An 8,676-nucleotide genomic window follows, 5' to 3' on the forward strand; every position below is an offset into this window, starting at 1 on the left:
CTGTCTCAAAAACAAACAAACAAGCAAACAAACAAACAAACAAAATGTTTAATAAACATTTCTAAATAAAAGTGTATATGATTAATGTCTGATTTCTTAACCCTTTTGGGCATTTTTAAGTGTTTCCTTGATTTTTATTATCTGTGTATGTGTGAGTACCTGCACATATGTCTGTGTACCACTTGTATGTCTCGTCTCGTGCCCACAGAGGACAGAAAACAACATCATTGGATCCCCTCGTACTATACTCAACTCAGCTGCCTGATGTGGCTGATCAGTTTTAAACCCAGGTCCTCTGGCAAGTGCTCTCAACCAATGAGCCTATTCTCCAAACCCGAATACAGAAGTCTCTATATATTTTTCCATGATTAATTAAACACTTGGTCTTAAATATCACAGAGAAATCCATGGGTTTAATTTAGTTATCATCTCTGTATTTTATCATCATTAATTTTATACAGTAGTAAAATCACTTCCTTAACTGTAAGGAGCCAATGTACCATTTGAGGCTGTTGAAAGTCTCAGCCTGTGAATGGTACATATTCAAGTTCAAAGTTGCAGTTTGGCCTGAAACTCAGTACTTCCAGACTGATGCCACCTGAGACTCAGATTCACCTCCCTACTACTCTCTCCTTCATTCTTGGTGAATAGTTTTGTTGGACATAAAATTTTAAAGGATAGTTTTGCTGGAAATGAAATTCTTCACTGACAATTTTTTTTTTGTTTGCCTCATAAATGTATCATTCACTGCTTTCTGACCTTGGACTCAGTGATACAGTAGATCAAAAGTGACGAGATGGGAAAATGTTGGAAGTACAGTACACACCTAAGGCTTCAATTCAATCTCAGATACCAGAGGAATGGAAATGTGTGCTAAACAAATAACTGTATTGTGCAGATAAAATAAGCTTTAGAGACAACATTATAATTACAAATAGTAGCACTTTTTTTTTCCTGATAGAAGAAATACTGGAAAGACATAATAATTATGCATATAGTTATCTACTAGCACTGCTAAATTCATAACTGGTAAGAGCTCTCTACTTTAAAACTTGTGTCTTTTGGGGGGACTAGAGAGGTGGCTTAGTAGTTAAGAACACTTGTTCTTCCAAGGACTTAGGTTCACCTTCAAGTACTCATATGACAGATCACAACTGTCTGTAACTCCAGTTCTGGAAGATCTGATGCCCTCTCCTGGCCTCTGAAGGATGGATATGCATATGGAACGTATACGTACATGCAGCCAAAACACTCATATGCATAAAATAAAAACAAACTTTTTTTTTTTTTTTTTTGGTTTCTCGAGACAGGGTTTCTCTGTATAGCCCTGGCTGTTCTGGAACTCACTCTGTAGACCAGGCTGGGAACTCAGAAATCCACCTGCCTCTGCCTCCCGAGTGCTGGAATTAAAGACATGAGCCACCACATCCGGCTACAAACATTTTAAAAACATGAATAAAATTATACTTTTCGGATTTCAAAGCACATTAAGAGAAATCTACAAGAATTAAAAGAAAAAAATGACAATTTCAAAGTTACAGTTTCAGATTCAAATAGTCTTCTCTCCATATTTGAGTAAGAAGATGGGAGACTTGGATAACACTACTGAATAGCTTGAGTAGATGTGTTTAAGAGCCCACCTAGTGATAGCAGACTGTATTCTAAATATTTGTGAAAATTTTCTTACTACAGACCATAAACGATACATTAACATTTTTATTACATTCATTTTATATATTCACAACATGCCATATCACACATGTAGAGAATTAGCTCTCCTCCCACAATAAAACTCAGGCCATCAGGCTGGGTGACAAATGCATTTTCCCATAAGGCATCTATCTGTCCAGGTCACCTGTCAAAAGATAAATTCAAAAGAATCTCATCATTCAAAGAAGCCTCCTGACCAGAGTAAAATATTTTAGAAATCAACATTAGAAATCTGGCAAGTCCCTAGACATTAAGGGCAAATGCTTCTAAGTAGTTCTGGTCAAAGAGATGGTGAGAGGAAGAAACATCGGTGCTTCAAACCAATGAGAGAGATGCCATAGGAGCCAGCAGGTCTGGTCCATGCCCGGAGCCCGGAGCCTGGAGAAAGATTTCATGCTGGTGTTGATTATAGAGGAAGAACATCACTCAAAGTAACTCCCACCCACAGTCTATAAAAGGAGTAAAAACTAAGGACTGGGGAGAAATGAATACAACAAAAAAGCAGGAGATAATAAGGAAAATTAATGAAAGCAAAAAATGAGTCTTTGCTAGGATCAATACAATTTATAAACTTTTGACCATTTGAAAAAATAGAAAAGACATATAATAATAAAAACAAATAAAGTTAAAGGTCCTACATCACAACAAAGTTTAAAAAATTTATTATAGCCGGGCGTGGTGGCGCACGCCTTTAATCCCAGCACTTGGGAGGCAGAGGCAGGCGGATTTCTGAGTTCGAGGCCAGCCTGGTCTACAAAGTGAGTTCCAGGACAGCCAGGGCTACACAGAGAAACCCTGTCTCGAAAAACCAAAATAAATAAATAAATAAATAAATAAATAAATAAATAAATAAATAAAAATAAAAAATTTATTATTATTATTAAGAAAATTTATTATTATTATTGTTGTTGTTGGTTGGTTGGTTGGTTGGTTGGCTTTTCAAGACGAACTGGGCAAGAGAGAAACACAAATGATGAATTCAAGAAATTTAGGAAAGTAAAAAAGATGGTTAACAGAAAAGCCAAACAAAATATTACAAACAAGCTCAAATGGACTAATGATAAGTGTAAACGACCAACAAAAACATGCAATGAAAACTTCAAATTAAAATTTAAGAACAATAATTCTAGTTTTATGCTGCTCATAGGGATATACAGAATCAGGACAACACATATCGATTAGAGAGTGTTGAGAAAAGACACAATGGGAATATCCCGATGAAAATCAAACTGATATATAAACACTACCAAAGATAAGGACGCTTTAGGAGCCCTTTGAAACTGCTGAGAGGGTGGACTTGTTTGAATTTGTCCCCTCCAGAATCTGGATGTCCCCCAAGTGATAGGCAGGATGAAGAGACCGGTCTTTAGGAGACAGTTAGGCTGGCAGGGATGAAATTCTAAAGAGGCTCCATGCTACATCCATCTGGCCAGCTTGCTCTTCTGTCTTCCTCCATGTGCGGATGCAGCTAGGTACCATGTCATTACCTCTTGGTGCATTGGCCTCAGTTGCTCTGCCTCTGAGCTGTGACAAGTAAGTTTCTGCTCCACATTAATTACTCAATGCAATAGTTTTTATAAACCATAAAATGAACTAAGAGTAAAAGAACAGTCTATAAATTAGATGTAGTGATTATAAACCTCCCTGTTCTTTCAGCTTTTGTCTTAGTCCCTTCATGCTGCCATGACAAAATACTTTAGACTGGGTAATTTTTATTTCTCAGAGTCCTGGAGTCTGGGAAGTCCAAGATCAAGGACAGCAACAGGTTTGGTGTGTGGCCAGAGTTGTTGCTGGTCGAAAGTACCTTCTAGTGTTCTCAACAGAAGAAAAGCAGAACAGAGCACCGTGTGCTCATAGCCCAGGGGACATAGCAGGGCAGAGGGACAAGAGGGCCTCTCTGTCTCTCTCACAGTACCTGGATGCAAACATGACTCTCAGGCCTGCTGAGTCCAAGCTTTCCTCTCAGCATCGTAATCTTGGATTTCAAGTTCCAGCAAGTGTGGTTTGGAAGGGTATAAGTCAGCCACGGAAGAAATCCTACAGTACCTCTCTGTCCTGAACACGCTTAAAAGTGCTTTCTTCTGGTAATTCTGAAGCTTCGGCCATTAAATCAAGGTTTTTACATATTGGCTGCTCAGTCTTTTTTAATTCTAAGAGCCAATAAATGAGATTTCAAAAAATCATTAGCACTGTTAATTGAAAAGTCCACTGTAATGTCACCTACAACCTGCTCTATAGTCAGATGCCCACTGTCCCTAAGAGGTGTTTGTAGGATTATGCTGTGTCACGTTTGTATCCGTTTGCATTTAAACCCACACCAAACTGCCTTAATGCGTGAAAATTCATACACTGATTAATCGGCAAAGGCAAAGGTCAAAAGTGTACTTTAAGCCTTTATTGTACTTATGGAACAGTTATGAAACATATTGAGCTTTATTAAATTATTCAAGCTGACTTTAGGAGTGGATTCATTTTGAGCATAGACTATCTTATCTTTTTTAAAATTTCTTTTAAAGATTTATTTATTTACTTTATGTATATGAGTCCATTGTAGCTGTCCTCAGACACACCAGAAGAGGGCATCCTATCCGATTACAGATGGTTGTGGTTGCTGAAAACTGAACTCAGGACCTCTGGACAAGCAGACAGTGCTCTTCACCACTGAGCCATCTCTCCAGCCCTAGAATATTTTATCTTAGATAAAGAAATAATACTCAGAAATAATATATGTGAAACGAAGATGGTAGCTAGCTTAATTGGAGAGAATATATGTATAAAAATGCTAATAGTGACAGACAATATGACCCCAGTGAATAAAATTGTATCTCAAATCCATGCTGATATAAATAAATGCATTGACACATTTTTCTCACAGCCTACCAACCAGCAAGTGTGGAGTGCATGGTACACTGAGACGGTAACTATTTGGCAAGTATCACAACAATAACTAACTCTCAAGTGAGAGTTGTCAACAAAGTCAGGAATGGCAGTGTACATCTATTATCCTGGCTCTTGGGAAGATTTAATAGAAAGATGCGGGGGGCGGGGGGGGGGGCTTGGTACCAGTCTAGGCTACACAGAGCATTCTAGGCCAGCTTGAGTTACATCATGAGATCCTGTCTCAGAAAAACAAAGAGTAAACAGCCCATAATAACAACAAAAGAATTGTCTGTGGATGCTAAGATGTGGCCAACAAGATGGTTGAGTAGGTGGAGGCTCTTGCCTGCATGCCTGATGAGCTGAGTGTGACCCCCAGAGCCCACACTGTTATTTATGTAGCTCACATGATGGAAGGAAGGAGGTGACTCCTCCAGATTGTCCTCTGATCTCCACACTCATGCTGTGATGCACTGCCCCATAAATAAATAAATGCAGAAAAGCAGGACATGTCCACGGTCTCAAGGTATCTCCACATAGCACAACAATCACAAAGCCCGAAACAGGAACTCTGGAGTGGAGAAGCCTGGCCTATGTTAGTTTATCCCAGGGATAGAGATCAGTGGACCAGACAAGCTCACTGCACCACTCTCTGGCAGTTCTTCCAAAGACACAAAATTTGAATTTAATCACAAGGAGATATCAGATAAACATACCTGAAGAGGAGGACTTCTTCCAAAGTAATTGCTTCATGGTCCATAAAACATCAAGGCTTCAAGGGACTGGGGAAGCATCTCAGGCTGAGGGAGATTAAAGAGAAGTGATAAATGGACCTTGTGATCTCAGCTTAGGCCCCCAAATGTCATCCCACTACAGGATGTGATTAAGACAAGTGATGAGTGGTGGGTGATGCCTGTCTTTAGATGAGGTGACAGTTTCACTGTTCGCCTCCTGAATTTGACAGTTGGTGGTAGTTAGGTAAAAGACTGTCTTTAGGTATCTTGTCTCTAAGTTACTCTCGTAGATACAAAAGCAAGCATGGCAGACACTGGTGCTTGAAAAATTTGAATGAAGAGTTTCCATAAATTCCTGATAATTTCCTTTAAAAAATTGTGTGTGTGTGTGTGTAGAGGTCAAAGGACAACTTTACTGGAGTTGGGTCATCAGGGCTTGGTGGCAAAAGCCCTTACCATCTGTACTGGCTAGTTTTGTGTCAACTTGACACAGNTGGAGTTATCACAGAGAAAGGAGCTTCAGTTGAGGAAATGCCTCCATGAGATCCAACTGTAAGGCATTTTCTTAATTAGAGATCAAGAGGAAAAGGCCCCTTGTGGGTGGGACCATCTCTGGGCTGGTAGTCTTGGTTCTATAAGAGAGCAGGCTAAACAAGCCAGGAGAAGCAAGCCAGCAAAGAACATCCCTCCATGACCTCTGCATCAGCTCCTGCTTTTTTACCCGCTTGAGTTCCAGTCCTGACTTCCTTGGTGATAAACAGCAGTATGGAAGTATAAGCCAAATAAACCCTTTCCTCCCAACTTGCTTCTTGGTCATGATGTTTGTGCAAGAATAGAAACCCTGACTAAGACACCATCTCTCTGACCAATGATGTTATAAATCTTTTTTATTATTATTTCTATCAATTTATTATTGTTTTATATTCATAAGTGTTTTGTCTGTATGTATATCTGTACATCACATGCATGCCTAGTACCTGTGGAGGCTAGGAGAGAGTGTCAAATCCCCTGGAATTAAAGTTACACATTGTGAGCTACCACATGGGTTCTGGGACTTAAACCTGACTCCTCTGTAAGAACAGCAGCTAGTGCTCTTAACCACTCACTCATCTCTCCAGCCCTGCTTATACAAATCTTTTTTTTTTTTTTTTNGTTTTTTGAGATAGGGTTTCTCTGTGTAGCCCTGGCTGTCCTGGAACTCACTTTGTAGACTAGGCTGGNCTCGAACTCAGAAATCNGCCTGCCTCTGCCTCCNNAGNGCTGGGATTAAAGGCGTGCGCCACCATGCCCGGCTATACAAATCTTTTTGCAGAAGAAAGGTTTAAGACAGTGTTTCTCTGTGTAGCACTGGCTGTCCTGGAACTTGCTCTGTATATGAGGCTGGCCTCGAACTTACAGAGATCCACCTGCATCTGCCTCCAAAGTGCTGTAATGAAAGGCATGTCCCACCACTGCTGGCCATTGATACAATTATTAAAACTGTTTGCTAAGTGTGGAACGTTAAAGTAAAATGTTATCAAAAGTAGTGCATTTGCTGCCGGTGGAGGAGTCTGGAGACAACCTTCAGAAATAGCACCGTAAAAGGGGAAGGAAAAGAGGGAAGACCTTGGACCATCAGCCTTGGACCTCAGGTGGCTGAAGGAGGGAATGTGTTTGTGGCCTGACACATCTTTGACACATCTTTAACACATCAGTGACACCCTTGACCATGTTACTGATCTTTCTGGCAAGGAAACTGTCTGCCGAGTGACTGGTGGAATGAAGGCAAAGGCTGACAGAGACCCTCCCCGTATACAGCCATGTTGGCTTCCCCGGATGTGGCCTAGAGGTGCAAGGAGCTGGGCATCACTGCCCTGCATAGCAAACTCTGGGCCACAGGAGAAAACAGCACCACGACTCCTAGACCTGGAGCCCAGTCAGCTCTCAGTGCTCTTGCTTGCTCTGGGATGAAGACTGGGCCAATTGAGAATGTCCCCCCATCCCTACTGACAGCACTAGAAGGAAGGGGGGTCGTCGTGGTCACCATCTGTGAACAGGACTTCTCAAATAATTTTCTGTTAATAAATTGCTTTGTGCAAGCTTTAAAAAAAAAAAGTAGTACATTTGCTTTACTAACAAGAGACTGGGTTTTAAATCATGAACTTTATATTTTAATTTTTTTAATTGCATTTATTGATTGTGTGTCCATCTGTGTGTGTGTGTGTGTGTGTGTGTGTGTGTGTGTGTGTGTGTGAGTGTGTGCATGAGCTGTGGCATGTATATAGAAGTCAGAGGATAACTTGTAAGGGTCAGAGCTCGCCTCTCAGGTGAGTTGCAGGGATTGAACATAGGACATCAGGCTTGCCAGAAAGCAACTTAGCCACTGAGTCGTCTCAGCAACCAGAGTCATGCATCTCTCTCGCTCTCTCCCTCTCTCGCTCTCTCACCCCATTACTCTTTGAATCTTGATAGTTTCTATTCACTATGTAACTTTATTATGTGGTAGAATCAAGGGATGTGGAAACAAACAGAAAAACCTGACCTTTCCCATGTGAAGTTTACACTTGATTGAGATGATAATTATATACATGTAACGTGTATGCATGCTTCCCCAAAGCGTCACTCGTGGTCAGACAGTGCCACAGTCCTTCCGGAAATGTCCTCACCGCTTCTTTCCTAATGTGCCTTCTGTCCCTACAGTGCACCCCACAGCCACAGGAAGCAACATAGAGCCCACCGTTCAGGATGACTCTGCGACTGTGCAGACGGGAATTGAAGTGAGAAATGGTGGTGATTTCTTTCTTCCTTTCTTTTTTTAATCACTAAAACATTTTTCATCTTGAAAAGCAATAAGGTCTCTGCAGACGCTGAGTTCTCAACCCTCTCTCTCTTGCTCATTATGGAGATATGCATCTAAGGAACTTTGGGCCGAGTTCTGGGGCAGCTCTTTTGAAATTCGAACAAAAAGGAATTTGTTTCTGAGCTCACAGAGGCTTGTCTGGAAGCTCCATTAATTTTAATAATAATTTCCAATTAATTCCTTAGTCATTTCCTGATTTTCTGAAATAATTTGCTTTCAAAGTGGCAACCCTTAACGTTGGAGGAAACGGAGAACGCTATGACTGATTCTCTAAGCTCAACTTTTGCCCGTTTATGAGAATGCAAAACCGGAAGCCTGGGCCTGGGTTGAAATGCGTCATTTGCAACAACAGTCTATTTGTGGACTGAAGAGGCCCAGCGCTCCCGAGGGATATTAAGCATCTAGTGACACAGGAATGATCCAGGTGCTCCTCCTGGCTGAGGCCCAAGACCTGATAGCACAGGGGATATCAGTAAGGCCACGGTGGGAACAAATCCAAATTCTCTGGCCCAGCCT

At 41.0% G+C, this 8,676-nt stretch overlaps 1 pseudogene; it reads left to right on the forward strand.

Moving 5' to 3' along the window:
* LOC110293371 overlaps window positions 1-7,353 on the forward strand; it is a 10,454-nt pseudogene extending 3,101 nt beyond the window's left edge.
* Window positions 7,354-8,676: the final 1,323 nt, after the last annotated feature.

This window comes from Mus caroli, chromosome 4 (assembly GCF_900094665.2).
Source record: "Mus caroli chromosome 4, CAROLI_EIJ_v1.1, whole genome shotgun sequence".
NCBI classification, from domain to species: Eukaryota; Metazoa; Chordata; class Mammalia; order Rodentia; family Muridae; genus Mus; species Mus caroli.